Genomic DNA, 19222 nt, shown 5'->3' on the forward strand with positions numbered 1-19222 from the left:
GGGGGCAGTCCAGTGTAACTCGGGTCAGGCCGCCCGCTCAGTCCCGGGGATTCCTCCTCCGTGTACCCCGGTGCCGTCCCCTTCCCCTGCACCCGGCCCGGGGCACTCCCGGGTAACCCGGATCAGACCCCTTCCTCCGCACCCGGCCCGGGGCAGTCCCTGTAACCCCAGTCAGACCCCTTCCTGCGCACCCGGCCGGGCACTCCCGGGTAACCCGGGTTCGCTCCTGCGTTCTGGGTCATTTCGGTCCTTCTCCCACCCCACTCCCTCCAAGTGACGCCTCTGTAATATACACCGGGTTAGCCCCCTTTCCCTGCACTCAATCAGGTCACTTCAGTGTAATCCGGGTTCACTCCTGCTCCCCCACCCAACCCGGGTCGCTCCAATGGAATCCCGGATGGTCCCTGCTCCCACCCCACTTCATCCAGGTTACTCCTCTATAATGTAGTCAGGGTTACCCTCTTTCCCCACACTCGACCGGGTTCACGCCAGTGTAATGCGAGTTCACTCCTGCTCCCACCCTTACTCAATCCAGGTGACTCCTTTTTAGTGTAGTCCAGGTTAGCCCCCTTTTCCTGCACCCAATCCAGGTCACTAATCTGGATTCACTCCTGCTCCCACCCAACTCCATCCAGGTTACTCTGTTGTAATCCAGGTTACCCCCTTTCCCTGCACTCAGTCCAGGTCACTAATCTGGGCTCACTCCTGCTCTCACCCAACTCCATCCAGGTTACTCTGTTGTAATCTGGGTTACCCCCTTTCTCTGCATGCAGTCCAGGTCATGCCATTGTAATCTGGATTCACTCTTGCTCCCCACCTCAATCCAGATCACTCCTCTTTATTGTAATTCAAGTTCTCTCCTGTGCCCACCCCACTCAATCCAGGTTACTCTATTATAATCTTGTTTAGCCCCTCGTCCCTCCACTTAATGCAGGTTACTCTTCTTAAATGTAATCTGGGTTCACTCCTGCTCTCCTCACTTAATCCAGATCACTCCTCTTTATTGTAATTCAAGTTCTCTCCTGTGCCCACCCCACTCAGTCCAGGTTACTCTATTATAATCTTGTTTAGCCCCTCGTCCCTCCACTTAATGCAGGTTACTCTTCTTAAATGTAATCTGGGTTCACTTCTGCTCTCCCCACTTAATCCAGATTACTCCAGTATAATCTGTGCTCACCCCTGCTCACATCCACTCAATCCAGGTTACTCCTCTTTAATATAATCCAGGTTAGCCCTTGCTCCCAACAATTCAATCCAGAGTAACCACCCCCCAATCCATGCAATTCAGGTTGCCCTCTGCTCCCATTCAACTCAATCCAGGTTGTCCCTCTAAAATTAATTACTGTCTCTTTAAAATTTTTCTCTGCACACTTTTTGAAGGGGTGATGGTGTAGAAAAATGACCTGGGTTGCACTCCCATCCCTCCTCCCATTAGAAAAAGGCAATAAAAATCTTTCAAGGCATGAATGGGCTGTTAGTTTAAAAAAAAAATCATGGCAGGGAGTGTGTATGTGGGAAGCCCGTGCTTAATTTTTATTAGCAGAGTGACTAAAATGACACTGGTAAATCTACCAGTTGGGTGGGGGCAGATTATTTACTTTGTGTATGGCGGGCTCAGCCTTTCCCAATCTCTCCCTCCTTGGGAAATCATTCACCTCTTTGGGTCTCTGCAGATGCTGCTTTTTCATAGCACAGCAGGAGTGAATGCCCCATGTGCATAATCAATCATGAGCCACTTCTCTGCACCATCAGACAGTTTAAAGTGTGCCACCCTGTGCCAGGCCAGTGGTGGGGTATCTGGTAGTGCCTTGGTCTCTACTCCAGTGCGAAAGTAACAGGCTTACAGTGATCAGGCCTTAAGGCGCAGACTGTGCCGTCCCGTATGCTTGGAAAGCTCTTAGCACATGCTGGGCGCGCTCTGCTTAAATAGTTAATAATAATCAGTCTAATTTTTTTTTATTCTTAACACTTAAAAACAGCCTTTATTTTTTTTTTTAAAAAGGGAGGTTGACAGAAGTTCCAGAACTAAACAATATTTAAAATGACCTTTCATGCCTGCTAGTTGCAAGGCTGGCTTTCTCCGCAAGCATGTTTATCAGAACAAAACCTGTCTTTGTATTGCAAATCCGATGACTTCTCGTTTCCTGAGTCTGAATGTTATTTCAGGGATTTGGAGGCCAGTGATCAACAAATCAGTGTTCTTAATAAAAACAAAAATTAAATTGCAGGCGTTGATGGGAACACACGGTTGCAAGTTTGTCGGTTAATGTCAGCACTAACCCAGTGAATCATATGTGATAGGAAGCCCTGGGTCCATTTTTCAGAGAAGCTGATCACCAGCCGTTCTCACTACCATCAGCTGGAGTTGTGAGCTCTCGGTAACTGTGAAAATCAGGCCCTCTGTTCTTAATGCACCACACTGTATCTATATGTGGCAGGTTTAGTTGGTTCTGGGACAGATGGCATAGTCTAAGGAAAGACTGATGAATCTAGGATAAAGCTGGAGACTTGGCTTCTGAATTACCTGGGATTTATGGTTTTAACCCTTAATATTTTATCCTTGGTACACCTGCAATTTTTTCCCATTTCTTTTTACAGTATTTCATTTAGGGAGTTTAGAAAAGACTGAGTAACCATTAGCACTGCATGACATGGTTGAATCTATCAAAGGAATCACTTATTTCCGTGGGCTGGAAATATTGTCACAGTGGAGAGAAGTGGGGGAAAAATCTATTGTCTGAATTCCTTGGTATGTTACGGTTGCCCCGTTGTGTCAAAGGGCAGAACCATATTGATTCAAGGGAGTTGTTTGGTTTCAAGGGTTTCAATGGAGTTGAACTTTTCGGGCGATAAAACATTTGGAAGAGCAGCTACTGTGCATGTGGTGTCTATTAAACTTCCATGTCTTGGCCAACTGAAAGTGTCTGGGCCAAATTCACTCATGGTGTAAGTCCCCTGAAGTCAGTGAATGAATCTAACCTGTTAGTTTGAAGAAAGCCAACATGTGCAGATTGATAACGTGTCACTGTTTTATTCAAACATCTGAAAGTAATAAAATGGGGAGCCCCGTCTGTCTTTCTGTCAGTTTGTCTGTTCAGCTATTGTTTTCTCTTTTAAACTAAAACAAAAAAGATTTTTTTCTTTTCAATTACTTCATCTTTCTTCACATTTCTTTCCGTTGCGGTGAAGGTTTAAGGTAATAATTCTCCCTGAAACGCAAACCCTTGAAAATCAGGGCTTTAAATGGAAAGTGAGGTAACATTAGCCCCACAGTTACAGCTCTGTAATGCCACATCTGGATTGTAAAGTTGTTGTCTTAGTGCACCTTCAAGTACAGTCAGCAGCTAAGTCATTTTTATGATTGTATTAATGTTACGATGATTTATGGTTCCATTTCTATGTTCCATATATTCCTATGGGGTTGACAATGATCAGTAGTCTCTCATTTTTGTTGAAAACGAACCAGCCAGAAAAACATTTTAATGACAATTATACACATTGTTAAACCCAGTATAGAAGTTAGAATATTTTTATATTGTTAGTAGTGGAGCCAAGAAAAAGTTGCAGCGTATACCGCAGAGGTATAAAATGAATAAATGCTGTGCTTAGTACCGCGTTAGTTGTGAATTTTGAGGGATATAAATGTTTGCAGGGAGTTTAGGTGATACCAACGAAATGTTTTAAAATGGTTCTGAGCATTGTGGAGGCAGTGGAAGTACAAGTAGAAAACATTTTTATATCATTAACTGAATCACAGAAATGAGTGCAATATTCTAGAAGGATGTGACCATTTTCTCTCTGGTAAAGAAGAATCTTTAAAGAGACTTCACGGTGATTCAGAGTAGAGCAAGTCTGCATTCAAAACAATGTGCATAAGAATATTTTGTCTGTTACTCTTTGCTCTTCCAGTTTTATTTTCTTATAAAAATGTATTTTCATCGTTATTTCTTCATCAGACTGAGCTAAAATTGAGGTGTGCCTGTGTGAAAAGAAAAAGTGGATGAAAGTTTCAACTTTTCCTAGGACTATCTCAAAGTGGTGTAAACATTTTTAAAATATTTGAATGAGCCAAGAAACTAAAATTACACCAAAGCTTTTAATGCCAGGACATTGGGCCCTGGGGCACCTGTAGAGTTGTTACTTGTCTTAAGTAAATTAAAAAAAATTCCTCTAAAATATAGACAATTCCAGATTCCCTGTCTTCATAATCACAGTTCAGTCTGTCATGCTTGGAACAATTGCTGTACTGAAATGAGCAGTATTTAGTTGTAGTTATGGGTAGTTTATATTATATTACCCACTTAAAGCATTGTTTAGTTAATTGATTACAAACATTCATTCTAGGTTAGTCTTTCACTGTGTATTTAAATTCAATTTATCTGCTCTCCTTTTTTGAAAAGGATAGGGCGGGGTGGGGGGTCTTTGTTAATGACTCGAAAGCCTTCAGCATAAACCAACCAAATATCTAATGTGACGGTTTTCTGGTTACTATAGGTTTAACTCATAATGTGAGAATAAACAGCTTTCCTTTCTGGAATATAACATAAATAACCTAATGGACAATCCAAGCATGAAGTGAATTTTTATCCTAAAGCAAAACCACTTTTTTCTCTTTTTTTTACTGCACTTAACACTGTGTAAACTAAACCTAAATGGAAAGCAAAGCTGATGTTTGTAGTTAGTTTGGCTAGGGGTGGGGGTGGGGGAAAGTGCACTGTCTTTCAAAGGAGAAGGAGTCCCTTTTTTTATTTAAATATTAGCACTTTATTGTCTCTCTGTGTAGTTATTTCTCTGCTTTATGGAAAAAAAGAAAATGGAAAATGTAAACTGCATGAAGATGTAAGTTGACAAGTGATTTTTAGAATTCTAGCAGCAATATTTTTAGGGATGCTAACAAACCATGAAGACATGGGGGCAGTTCCGCACTCATTTGGATTGGTGCATATATCCACTAACTCTCCTGAAGTACAGGGCCCAGCTACTGTAATAAATTGACAGAAATCCTTCATTTCACTAGAGCTGTGTCTATTTACACCGGCAGAATATCTGTCCGAATGCAGTTACTCTGTATTTGCCATGTAAATGAGATCAGAATCAGAGCCACAACCTGTATTGGAAGAGTCTGGATAGCAATAACTGCAGAATATTTCAATTCAATACAACTTTTATGTGGAGAGTTTCTAGTTTTAAAAGGCTGCGGCTGATTTAACATACAGCAGAAATTGCTCATCTCTGATTGTATAACTGGGGATTGTTTGGGGAGAAAATCTATTTAAAATGTTGCATTTGATTTTTTTGTTTGTTTGTTTGTTTTGTTACTAGTGCTGAGATTTTTCTTTCAGATTGTTAGCTCTTAGTTTGTCCTTATCGCAGCTATAACTTAAATGGATTCTCTAAAATCTCCCAGTTCCTTGCGTCACAGCACGGCCTCAACGATTCTAGTGTCATGGGGAGAATATGGATAAGTTTGGAATATGGGGGTTTGGGGTAACTGAGGGAAGTTTCAATGGAATGACTAGATCTTTAGAGACATCGTTAGGTAGCAGGGAGCTCTGGGTAGTTAAGGTTTTTAAAATCAGCTGATGCAAAGAGCAGTTTCCCTGCACTGAAGCACTGCAGAATGCAACAGTGCAATCTAGCCAATTCATTGTCAACTGAATAACTAGAAGTGCATTTTCGAATTCCTCATCTTGTTTGCGATCCTCTTCATCCCATAGCCTGTAGTTTGCTACCTAAAGGAACACTGTTTTATAGATACACAGTTTTATAGATGCAGGATAAGTGCGGTGCTGCACCGAAACACTAGATAACTGATCACATCTTTGCTGCTTCTGACAAACATTGAAAGTGCAGCTGCTGAAAGATTAGCCTCTTGCACCACAAAATTTCACACTGAGGATGTTGGCCCACATCAGATTTTTATAGGAACTTAAAACAAATGCATACTTCATTAATTTTTGAGGGGCATAAATAACAAAGCCACACAATTATGGCTGCGTGTATGCAGTGGTAACAGCTGGCAGGCCCTTGTGTATGAATATCAATGCTTGATCTGTGGACCGTGCTATAGCAGAGAGGTTATGCATAGTAGTTGTGCCCTTAGGCCTCCATCAATTTAATAAAACAATTTCAACCTGCTGAATTTCTTTGAGCCTGTCCCTCCAAACTTTGTATTTCTTAATTTTTCCCTTGTTCAAGAACAGTGCCCAAAGGCCAGAAGGAGGAGCTAATTATTAATATTGTTCCTGCACACACCTGTGTGCGCATATGTGTGTACAGAATGGCACTAGAGACAGTAAATCTTGCCATCTGCAAGCGTTTCTTCTCTCTCACTGGTGGAGGCAAGTGACAATCTTATAAGGGAGCTGGGAGACAGGATTTCTTGGGGCAGGCTTCTGAGCTGTAAACCTTGTCCTTAAGTCTTTGCGCAGCAGCTGGAAAAGATACACAAAAAGACACTCTGATCCCAGTGTTGCTCTTTTGACATTAGCTGAGAATGTTATTGGCACTTGAAAAACAGAGTTAAGTGGATGCCTCAAGGGTTTTTGTGTGTGTTGTGATTTGTGCGGCCAGATCAAGATATCCTACAGCAGGATCCGTTAAATAAATGAACAGTTTCGCTTCCTAGTGATCGCCAAGATGCATTTTGGCATGAAACTCACGTCTTTGCTTGAGGAAAGCTTTTCGTAGAAGCATTTAAGTAATATATAGGTAGGGAGAGACAAAGAAATGGTACAAAATAAACATGGGATCAGCTTATAAAACATCCAAGGAGCTTGGCTTTAATGCATTATCTTTATTCGTTGACAAAGGCTAATCTGCTTTCCTAATGAACTAACTTCCAAATCCTCAAAGTTGGAGAACAGCCTTCCTTTCGCAGTGTCTTTCTAAAAAATTTGAGTTCTGGAGCATGTTTCTTATTTATCATTTTATTATCTCATTTTTTAAAATGTCAGAAGTAGTGCCCATCTTCACCACCTCCAAACCCCTCATGACAGGTCACAACAATCCAATAAATAAATATAAAACACAAACAAAAAGAAAAGCCAGTCAGGCTAGCCCCTCGTTAAAAAATATTAAGCTTTGCACCTTATATTATCTGGGTCTGTAGAATAACAATGTAACTTTCTTTCAGCTGAAATAGTAAAATTAACTCACCTGAATAGCAGCCCTTTTGAGTTCTTAGCATGCTGTTAGTTACATAACATTTAGCCTTGAGCTCTGCAGATGCCAACCCAACTGATCTTCATATGCTTAAGTGTTTGCAGGATTGGGCCCTCTCTGGGTGCTATGCCCATGTTTTGCTGCTTCACAATATTTGGGCTAGACAGTAGTTCTGAAGCAATCTGTTGGGATGCAGAACATGCAGATTTTGGCATTTTGCAAACTGCTTTCAAATGGGATTAAAAATAGCTTTTATTGCTGCTAGGATGGGGAAGAGACATTTGAAAATGTTTAAGATGATCACAGGGCGGGCATTATTAATGATGACCAAGACGGGCTATGCTGTTGCTGTTTAGAAAAGTCTTTGCAACTAAAGCATAATCAGCTCTGAGGCAGAGAGCTTGATTCTGATCTCACGTACATCAATTTCACACAAGTGTGATGCTGTTGACTTTAATGGGGTGGCTTCTGGTTTTGGCCCCAGTCCAAACCCCATAGAAGTCAATGAAATTCTCTTCACTCACTTCAACAGACTTTAGATCAGACCCTTAGACTGGTGCAGCTGCAAAGGAATTAGGCCTATTTATTCTCTGTAGTTAAATGGACACCATCAGGTTAAAACTGGTTAAGGATGCATGTTGCTATTAGCTATGGTTTTCCTGATAAAAGCTCTGACTCCTAGGATGTGACAAGTTATGTTCTTTGTAATCAGCTGCGCAAGACTTTTAATTAATTTTTTAAAACAAATTTTCAATGTAGTGAAGCCTTGGGGAGTGACATGGGTTTTTACATGGTTTAAAACAGTACTGCCAACCCTAAGCATTCAAAAACCATGAGCCAGGCCCCAAGAAATCATGTGATTGTCTTAAAAATCATGAGATTTAACAAATAATACACTTGGAATTCTTTTTATATTTGCTTTCTGACTTTTGAACCTTTGGAATTCAAGTTTTCAAGCTTATCTCTGCAACCACAAGGATTAAAACCTACTGTTTTTATACAAAAACTCAGATTCCTGTGTATTCACATGACTTCAGGATCTGAAGTTTTAAGAGCCTCAAACATTGTGAAACTCTACTAAAAAAAAATAGCAAAAGCTGCAGCACTGCTGTTAGTTTAATTATTATAGAACAGTTTTAAATAACTGTCATTGCAAAATAAATTACATTCAACATAAAACAATGTGCCTCTGTGACATTTGTTCATATTTGCTATGCATTTGTGAAATTTGCATTTTGTGGTTTGTCATGATTTTTCTGCTATGACAATCAAATTAATGTTACAGTTAATATATTTATTAAAATATTACCTATGTTACAGATAACTTCCTAGATTAATAAATCTGAAAGAACTAAAAAAAATTCCAATTTACTCTTTGCACTTTATACTGTTTGTTTACTTGGTGCATTTCTCTATTTGGACAATGAAAATAAACTAGTCAGTTTCACTTTTGTTTCTAGTCATTTTCTCTTTCTAACTTTCATGATTTCATGCAGTGCTTCATTTATTTATAAACTATTTTCATTAGCATAAAGGCCATCACAGAAATATTGGGGTCTTAAACTTTTTGAAAGCTTTATTTTAATACAAAATATTAATTCTGGATCAAATTTGTCCTAGGTCCCTTTAAGAAAAAGGACTATTTAAAAGAAGCGTTAAAGGAAAAGTTGGGGCTGATTATCATAAGCTTTGAGCACCTGCAGCTCCTGTTGAACTTTCAGGGATTTGGGGTATTCAGCTGTTCTGAAAATCCAGCTTCTTAATTGTAACATGGATAGATACAAGGCAACATTGCTTCTGTAAATGGACATGGTACATTGCAAAGTATTCGTCTTATCTTGATGATTTTAAATGGATATATCCAGTGTATGATCATGCACATTGTATCTGATAACATGAAGTAATTGTGATTGTCCTGAAAGACAATAACGCCTTTCTTAGCAGCAACACTATTTATTCTTGAAAATATCGTGTTTTTTTCTCTCTCTAGACAGCTTCTACAAGTAAACAATGACAGGAAAGTGGAAAAGGCTAATGGATTTAGATGCTGCCTAAATGCAAATGGAATCTGTTACTTCAGACTGTTCAAAGATTTTTAAAATAGTAATTATAGTCACTCTGCGAAGGAAGTGGGCTGCTCAGAGGAAGTTGTGGAGGGAAGCACAAAAGTTAATTGAAGAACATGCTTAAAAGCTTATTCTTGACCCTTTCAAAAACTCTTCACTGTATTAAGCTTGGGTGGGGATTGAAAACTTGGCTAATGAAAGGCCTGGTTTAATACCGGATTTAGCTCTAAATGGCTTTTCAAAGAGCTTTCAAAATCCATCTGCTTACAAAGCTCATCAGCAAGGGACTGATTCTTTCCCCCCTTCTGCAAAACGGTGGCCTGCCCAAAGCAGAAGCTGCTGCATAAGAGTTGTCTCTGATGGCAAATGCTTTAACGAGTCAAGGGGTTAACTTCAGATCAGCTACCCCACCCCTTGCACGGGTGCTCAGGGGAAGGGCTATAAGCTGACAGCTTGGGAAGCAGTGGGGAGAAGGGAGTTTGGGTTTCACACCTGAGGTCTAAGGGTCATGCTGAGCCCCAAGCAGGAGAGTTTCCCCTTTTCACTTCCATTGCTTACTGACCCTACAAGGTACTGATCATTCTGGCCCCGATTCCAGCAGAGCACTTAAGCATGTGCTTAACCTTAAGAATATGATTATAGCCCCATGAAGTCAAGGGGAATTTACTCACATGCTTAACATTAAGCAGTGTGGAGCACTACTTGTCCTCGAGGGAGGGACTTGGGAGACCTGGGTTTCAGTCCTGGCCTGTTGGGTAGCCTTGGGCAAGTCACTTCACTGCTCTGTGCCTCAGTTTCCCCATCTGTAAAATGGGGATAATGATACTTCCGTCTTTTGTTAAAGCACTTTGAGATCTACTGATAAAAAGCACTATAGAAGAGCTAGGGATTGTTGTTGTTGTTCTTTTATTATAATACATACTGAAAAACAGACCTTACTGCTTGCATCTGAATATTTCTGCTGAGTTTCTCCAGTCAGTCTCTATGTGCCACACAAAGCAACAGTATCAAATCCCAATCCCTCCTTCCCCTTTTTCCCTTCACAGTCTCCATTCCTCATCTCCTAAAATGAAACCAAAAACGGGGGTTACACAAGGGAAAGGATTTTTAAGAAATGTCCCCAACTTGCTTATGATTCCAAAGCTACTTTGATTCTTTAACTTCGCTCCCTAACTTTTGCAGCTTCATTTGTGGTTGCTGTTTTGAAATGGTGTGACGTGCATTAATCCAACAGGAAGGTCTCTTGGTTCGAAACCACATCAGGCTATGGATAAAAGGGAATTATAGATGGTGAATGTCAAAATCTCTTGAGAATTCCCTTCCTTTGTTAGATATTTGACTTGTGGGAGAAGGAGGTGAGATGGGAGTGAGAGGAAGAAGGGGCCAGGGGAGGCAGCCGTCCAATAGGTTTAGGGTTTTAGTTTTGAAAGCTTCAAAACTTGCAGAGATTATGGACCAAATCCTGCTCTCTCTTGGGGTGTAAATCTGGAGTAACTCCAGTGAAGTCAGTGGTGAGAGTCTAGCCTCTTGTCTCAGGTTCCTAGGTCAGGTTTTAATGCTGTGATTTTATTTTCAAGTGAGCCTTTATTTTCTAAAAGATCTATGGACATGCTCCAGGAAATATTCACCACCAGGCACAGGCCTTACTGCCACGAACAGCTGCACTGGCTTCAGTGGGACACCTTGCGATACTCTCATGAGTAGGGGTTTGCTGGATCATGCCCTGTTTTTGCTGCATGTAACAGTTACATCCAGTTCATGCCCAACCAAGGGTTTTACAATAGCAGTGCCCAAACTTTGTTCTGCTTGCGACGAGGGCGTTGCATTGGCACCGAGGGGTGCACTGCCGTTTCAGGAAATAGATTGCAGCTTTCCTCAGCTTCAGTTTGAGGCTCGTGTCTACTGCGGGTCTCAACGTGCAGTGCCCCACCAGTCTGTGGCTCTGACTGCATGAGCCTTGCAGGCTGGGCTCAGAGGAGTCTGTGGGCCAGAACCCCTGGGTTAGGGTCCCGCAAGCAGAGAAGTGTTCAAGAGCTGCGATTTCCCCATGCGTTTCACTTTAGCCGCCACCCCCATCTATGTCTCTGGTCCCCAAAGTGTCCATGTTTGAAGGTACAATGTGCTCACCCATTACTCAAAAGTTTCAAACCCTCATTTTGGGTGAATAATTCACATCAAATAATGTGGTTTGACAAATTGTGGCTTGTTTTTCCCCCCGGTAATAAATTGCTTATGAACACACACATCTGAAAGGTGTCAGCAATTCTGAATTATTCACAGCTCCCGTTGGTGAATAGTTCTTGGGCTGCAGATTGTCCGAAATGCAAATGGGGACTATTACAATTCAGCGTATGGTTTGCTCTGTAACTTCAGCAACTAACTCCTGCCGGGTGTCTGACCTAACTTATTCTGAAGGCTTAAGTGGGCCGTTAAAGGGGTGTGTGGAATGGAATTTCAGACCACACATTTCAAGCGGTAAATTGCACATCGTGGCTATCAATTAAATAATAATTTATTATTATTTGTTTTACTGTCACACCCAGGTACCCCGTGCTATGGGCCAGGACCCCACTGTATTGGTTGCCGTATAAACAGTGCATGGGAAGACTAGCCCTGCTGTGTAATCTTCCATTTGTGTGATGTGTGTTGTTTCACTAAATCGTCCAATCAGGGAACAAGGCACAATACCAAGTGACTGATATAAGTAATCAAGATGGCCCGAATTTTGCATTTTGAATAGTATAATCAAATATACAAAATTTGCTTCCAGCAAATATTCTCATTGAACGTTTGCCTTTTGTGAGTAGCTGGGCTAGGAAAGCCTCAATACACAAAGGACAGTGAAGGTGACAGGGCCGCAAACATCTTGTAATCAAAACACACTGTCAAATATTTGCCTCTCTTTATCAAGCTGTAGTACTGAAGATGTTCCAAAGTGAAGAAATCGTGGCGCCAACAGGACATGATAAGTGTAAAATTCTTTATTTGAAACAGCTGATCTAAAGGAGCTGGTGTCAGAGGAGGGAGGGAGAGACAAGTGATTTCAGGCCTCAAAATAGCTGTGAATTTTAACATAGAACATTGATTACAAGCAGGAGAGAATTACATTAATGTAGTCACTTGTCACTGGGGTCTTATTAGTAATCTTCACTCATTAGTCTGGAGAGAATAAGAATGTGACCTTGTTAAGCATCCTTGCTGTTGGCAGTACTGACCATTCTGGTATTGATTTACCACTTAGATTCATAAATACGCCGCGTTCTTGCATGCATATGCAGCAGGTGTATTTGCAGCTATAATGAAGAATTAGCAATCTCCTAACCTGCCACCATTTGTACTCATTTGGTAGTTCAGATGGTGAATTAGCAGGTGTTTTGGACGTGTACCATATTGTGCAAAAAGGAGTCTCTGGTGATTGATGGGAAGGCACGAGAACTCTGACAGTTATGGTCCCCGGAGGCCCAATCATCTTTTCTTCTCTCCTCAGCTTCTTGTGTTCTGTGTTGGGATCTGGATGCAGCAGGCCTGCTGCTGCTGCTGCTGGGGGGGCAGGTAGGCAGCATTCTGGGAGCCCCTCCATGGTGCCTGAACTCTGCATGTGCAGCAGAGCTGTGAGAGCTCCCTAAACCCGAGTATTGTGAACGATGGAGCCCTTAGCTGGGATAGCACTGGGGCTGGGATGGTTGATCCATTGGCCACTCCCCACCCTGGATTCCTTCTGACCCTTGTGGATTTCACCATCACACAACCTGCTCACTTGAGCTGTGGGCTGAGGGCAGAATCGACCTCTACGTGACTTTAACATTCAGCCTTCCCTGGCCCCTTGCACCAGAGGTGACCCTTATCTCAGAACACTCCACACACGTTAACTCAGTCTGGCAGTCCCTGTGTGAGGTTGATACATATTCTCCCCTTTCACAGATAGAGGTAAATAGAAGCACAAAGAAGCTAAAGTGACTTGCCGAAGGTCACATGCAGAGTCAGTGGCGGACCTGGGACTAGCAAACCAAGATTCTTGTTTTCCGAGCTCTGTTTTAACCACAGGGCAGTGCTGCGCCAATAGAGTGCTTACAGCTTTGGTTTTGTGATTACTCTACCTTTCCCCTCCTCCTAGGGTGACCAGATATCCTGATTTTATAGGGACAGTCCCGATTTTTGGGTCTTATTCTTATATAGGCTCCTATTACCCCCCACCCCAGTCCCGATTTTTCACATTTGCTGTCTGGTCACCGTACCTTCTCCCCTATGCCCTCTCCCCTGGTTGGCAGGGTTACCTGGCTCTAAACAGACTCTGTCCTGGCTCTAAGGTGACACAAGCCATGTGTACCGTGATGTAGTTTTTAATTTCCTTGAGGCAATATTACTTATGGCAACTGGTAGGCTCATTTTGTTTTCCTTCAGTCTTTTAGCAACATGCCGTCGTATCTAACGTGCACCATGCATCTCTGTTTAAGTGCATCTGCTGGGAAGTTTGTAGGGCTGCGAAAGTCAGCCTGTTGGCCTTCTGTCCAGGTGTATAAATGTGCACTTTTCACATGGCTGATGGCATCCCAACAAATGCGCTGTTTTTTTGAACACCTAAATGCCATGTTGTCGTCGTTGCTAATCTTGCCCTGTGCCTTGAAGTCGCACTGTGATTCCTAGTGACAAGTCGTGTGTCAACGCCCGATGGAGGACTTGTCAATAATGATGGCAGTGAAAGCAGCTCTCCGATTACCGGGTGCACAGAGCAGGCTATTAAAGGAATATGAAGAAGGCTCAATAGGTGTCATTGATCAGGTGCTCGATTAGGAGCTCTCCAGCATGTCCGTACACAGTCCTTCATTACTTACTCTTGTCAATTGATGCTTGGGGTTTGGAATGGAGCCATTGGCAAGAGGCTGAATAGGCTGCCAATAAAATGCTGTCCATCTCCGCCTCCTGCTCAACGAGAGTGGCATGTTGAGGTCTCCTGGGTTATTGATGGCAATGCAAACCTTTTCATGGACTGTCCTAACCTTGCTCGCGTTTGCCTGCCAAATCCCTTCCCTGAAGTGACAACTCAGTGGGGTGTGGATGCTGGGGCTGCATCAGAGACACTGAGCTTTTGGCATAAGCAGAGGAGGTTATTCTTTCCATTGAGCGCGTACGCTGCTTCCTCTGGCCGCTTTTATATTTCAGAAAGTCATGTTCCAAAGCCACACAAACGGTGAGAAAAATGCAAGGGCCGCTGCCAAGTCAGTTAGGGTCAGAATTTTGGTTTTGTTGAAGGAAAGAAATGTTCATTTCAATGAAAAACTTTTTGGGGGGTAGATTTAAACATTCGCCTGCCATGTTGGAGACCCAAGCATGAGGAAAAACCTATGTCTGCTTGGGCTAATATTCGGAAGTGAAATTGGTTCCGCTTTGCCTGGCTAGTCAATCGATTTTCATTTTGTGTCCAAGTGAATGAAATGCAGCAAGTGAACAGGCAGGATGTGGAATGGTTATTGGTTACTAAAAGGGAAATGAAAGTTCGTCACAGAGGGCCTGGTTCTCCTCTGACTTCCACGTGGTTTTGTCTCTTATGCCTGTGCAACAGGGGTGTAAAATGTTACTAGATCAGAATGTGCCCATGTTGTACAAGCACTAATTATTTTCATTTCGGCTGCGGCAGAATCTAGGTACAGTAGAACCTCAGAGTTAAGAACACCACAGGAATGGAGGCTGTTTGTAACTGAACAAAACGTTATGGTTCTTACAAAAGCTGACAACTGAACATTGACTTAAACAGCTTTGAAACTTTACTCTGCAGAAGAAAATGCTGCTTTCTCCTGTGTTTTTTTAGTAGTTTACGTTTAACACAGTGCTGTAATGTACTTGCCTTTTTTCTTTTTTGTCTCTGCTGCTGTCTGATTCTGGTTCCAAATGAGGTGTGAGTGGTCAGTCTCTTAACTCTGGCGTTCATAACTCTGATGTTCTGCTGTACTTCAGTCCAGGATCAGGGCCCCTGGTCTAGGCAGACAAGTAATAAAGAAGACAGTGTCTGCCCTGAGAGCATATGTGGTGACCACAGTTGCAGGTGAGAATCATGCTCAACTTCTCTAGCACTATATTATGTTGACTAGAATGAGCCATATTTGGATTTCAGCTACATTGGTGTCACTGTCAATCCTCTTGGCAAGTTGTGCTACTTATTTACTGTAGTACAACTAAGAGCAGAATTTGGCCCTGGGTGTTTCACTAACAAGGTCTGACTTGTTTGTCAGGATTTACTGTGAACCTGCTGGGACATTTTAGTCTGAGGTAGCTACTGAAATTGTTACTTATTTAATATTTACAAAGCATCATTAATGTAAATGGGATTTCACAGAAATAAAAGACACACGTTACCCAGTGTGGACCTGCATGTTTTTACCCACTCAGCTATTTATTTGCTCTCTGCAGTATGGCTTGGATTGAGGGAAGGTCGATCTTCTTGGCTGCTAGACAGGCTTTGTCACAGAATGAAGCATTGTTTGGTACTAATTGACGGTACTGCTCACCTCCTTTTCCTATCTCTTCCTCTAGACACTTTGAGTACAACATTGGAGGACAAACACAGAGATCCAGTCTCCCAGCTACTGCACTGCCTACTGGGTGTTGGAAATATTCTGCCACCTGCATTGAGTCCCATTCTAAGGAACTGTGCTCGACCCCACAGTTTAAACAGGGGCTGATCATATTTTCCACCCTGGGGGTTAAATAGTTTGTTCCTTGCGTATACCAGCACCCAATCCAATTCAACCAGTCGACGGTCCTGTACTGCTGTACTGCTGACAACTCCTTGCTGTGACTTCAGGTTCCACCCAGGTCACATCATTTTTTGTTACAACCAGAACTGCTTAAAAGGGCACATAAGATTCTGAGGTCGAGTGAAACACTGGACATGCTTATTCATTTGCATATTGTTACCCACAATGCTTTGCAAGCTCACCATCAATCTTGCAGCAGATGCTGGTGGTAAATCTCTGTTCACTTTTGTATAGCGCATATCTCCACCTCCTGATTTTCTTTAATCAGTGCAGAGCATCTCAGGTCTCCATTTTTATCTCTTTTACATCATTGGTTAAAAGTGACTCTTGCACTCAGTGAAAAGCCATTGTTGGCTGACTCAGCATTTCCTGCTTTTTAGTTAATTGGCAGGTCTTTTTTAAACTCAAGCTTTTTTCCTGCCCTAGTTCTGTCTTTGACCTCACTCATTTCACCTGTCTGGGCTCCATTAAACCAAGTAATGGGAGAACCTCCAGAGACCTCTGTTTGGATGATCATCCAAACCTCTTCTGAACCTTCTGCATCTGATAATCGAAGAAGATGATGTCCTGAGATATGAGGTGTTCTGGAGAGATTTCTGGTGTTTCCAGCTTCTGATTCATCTAGAAATACCAAAAAAACTCCATGCTTTTATCTTTTTGTGGTATTTCAGCATGTCTGTTCCTGGTCCTGGCCTCATCATGAAAATGCAAGAGGCCTCAGGAACAGACTGAACAAGTATTTGTCCGAAAGGCTTTGAACCTCAAAATAGGAGATGGCTGTTGAGGTTGGTTTTGAGTCAATTCCTGTGTTACCTGAACACAGTCTCCTTCCATCTTGCTTTCATAGTCGGAACTCTTCCGTCCCTATTTCTACAGCCCCGAGTTTGTTCCTTAAATAGGAAGTAACCAATGCACTGGTCATTGCTTAATCCTCATTGAGAAGCCAACATCACCCATCCCAGGTTTTAAGGGTCTAGTCCAAGCCCATTGTACAACCCTGGCGGCATGGGCAGCAGCTAAGGCCAGCTAAGCACAGGTACATCCTCCGGCAGCCAGCCCAACTCCCCATGGTGCTGGGACCACGTTCAAGCAGAGCAAGTGTGTATGCGTCTATCCCTACTGGGAATTACACCTCCCATCTGTCGTGCAGACAAACACTAAGGGACCAGATTCTGTTTTCATTTACACTGGTGTATATCTGGAGTAACACCACTAATTTCAGTGTAGTGGCTCTGGATTAACACCAGAACAACTGGAATGAGACTCTGGCACAAAGTCAATAATAATAATAATAAAAGATAATACCACAATTGATTTGGCAAAGCAAAGCAAAGAAGCATCTGCCTAAGTTGTTTGAAACTACAGAATCCCAATGGGTTGTCATAATCAGTCTGGACAGAGTCTTGGAGTTTGGTGCTCTGGCTAATTTCCTAACATGCAAATGAAAGAGAAATTTGGTGGTCCAATGTAATCCAGCTCTCTCTTCATCTAGGGAGATTATATATAGGGACTTGATTCTGATCTTGTTATAAGGCAGATACAAGGGCTATGTGTTTAGAACCTCAAATTCGTTTGGTTTTGAGTGTCCTAAGAAACTAATTAAGGGCCAGATTCTGCAGCCTTTATTCATGTGACTTAACAGAGTAAGGACTAATCATAGGAGTGAGGCTTTGCAAGATCAGGGTCCTACATGCAAAGAGTGAGTTATTGAATGTGTAACATGACCAAATATGTCAGTGACTCAGTTCCACGTTTAGCGTTGAACCTACCGATAGTTCTACTAATCCGTTTTTCTAGTGACATGTTAATTGAAAATAACTAAAAATCACATGCACACTCACTCACTCATCAGTTTGGATAAGGGGTAGAGACAACCTGCCTCCGCTGATAGCGGGGGGCGGGGGCAGCAGGACGGCAGAGTGTGGGCAGCTGGCTTCAGCAGTGTTACTGAGCATGCTCAGTACAAGCCAAGCAGCAAATCTGGGGAGGCATGTGACCCCACATGTCCTGTCCCATGCGTTGCCACTGGAAAAGGGTTCTACAATCTGACCATGAATGTTCAGATATGGAGCTGATGTTACCTGGTCTCTGATAGACATGACATTCCTGGCCAGTGCATTAGACAGATGATAGTGTGTAATGCACCTTGTGTTTACCTGAGTGAAAAATACATTTCTGTTTAAATGAAATGAGGAGCCATATTCATTTCCAAAAAAGAGAGAAGTAAAAACACACTCTTTGGGAAGGATTCTGAGCATAAAAGTCTGCAGCGTTCAGCTTGGATTGTTTAAGCAAAAGATACTTCTCTTAATGTCACAATTAGATTATATTTTGAACATTAATTCTATGTGACATGCAGTGGTTCAAACTCCTGCAATTGTATTATGAGTCTCATGATATTTGTTAAAAGAACTCTGAAACATGATACACCTCTACCCCGATATAACATGAATTCAGATATAACGTGGTAAAGCAGTGCTCCGGGCGGGTTAGGGTGTGACCAGACAGCAAATGTGAAAAATTGGGATGGGAGTGGGGGTAATAGGAGCCTATATAAGAAAAAGACCCAAAAATCGGGACTGTCCCTGTAAAATCGGGACATCTGGTCACCCTGAGGGGGTGAGGGCCTGCGCACTCCAGCGGATCAAAGCAAGTTTGATATAACGGTTTCACCTGTTACGCAGTAAGATTTTTTGGCTCTCGAGGACAGTGCTATATCAGAGTAGAGGTGTATTTGTTGTTTTTCTTAAAGCCCCAGGTCCTGGAGTCATGTTATAATGGGAGAATCTCCACTGTCACTTAAAAAAAAAAGTTTCCTTAAAAGCGTCAACCCTAAAGGCTCAGAAATAAGGAGACTAAGATAAAATTTAAAAAAATACTCCATGATTTTTAAGCCAGTCTCTTGGTCTTTTTGGGGCCTGGCCCCTGGCTGGGTTGGCAAAACTCAAAATGTTCTGTGCCAAAAAACCCTGCTGACAGTTGGGGCAGTCGAGCATAAATGGGAGCTGTGTAACGTCCTAACGGGTACGTCTATTGCAGCCCGCCTAGACAGACACGTGCGTTAGCTTTGCTTGAGCGACTGTGCTCAAAGTAGCCGTGTGTATGTGGCTTAGGCATTGCACAGGTTTGCAACCCAAGTACAAGCCTGCCTGACCTGCCGGTCCATCCTCGGATGGCTACTCTGTGCCACTGCCCGGGCTGCTGGCCTGGTCCTGTCTTTGTTGGCTTTGTACGTGCTAA

General features: G+C 42.4%; 1 protein-coding gene across 1 annotated transcript in view; it reads left to right on the forward strand.

Moving 5' to 3' along the window:
• HS3ST6 (heparan sulfate-glucosamine 3-sulfotransferase 6) overlaps positions 1 to 19222 on the forward strand; it is a 115951-nt gene that overhangs the window by 2347 nt on the left and 94382 nt on the right. The window lies entirely within an intron of this gene.

The sequence above is a fragment of the Gopherus flavomarginatus genome, chromosome 9 (assembly GCF_025201925.1).
Source record: "Gopherus flavomarginatus isolate rGopFla2 chromosome 9, rGopFla2.mat.asm, whole genome shotgun sequence".
Lineage (NCBI taxonomy): Eukaryota > Metazoa > Chordata > Testudines > Testudinidae > Gopherus > Gopherus flavomarginatus.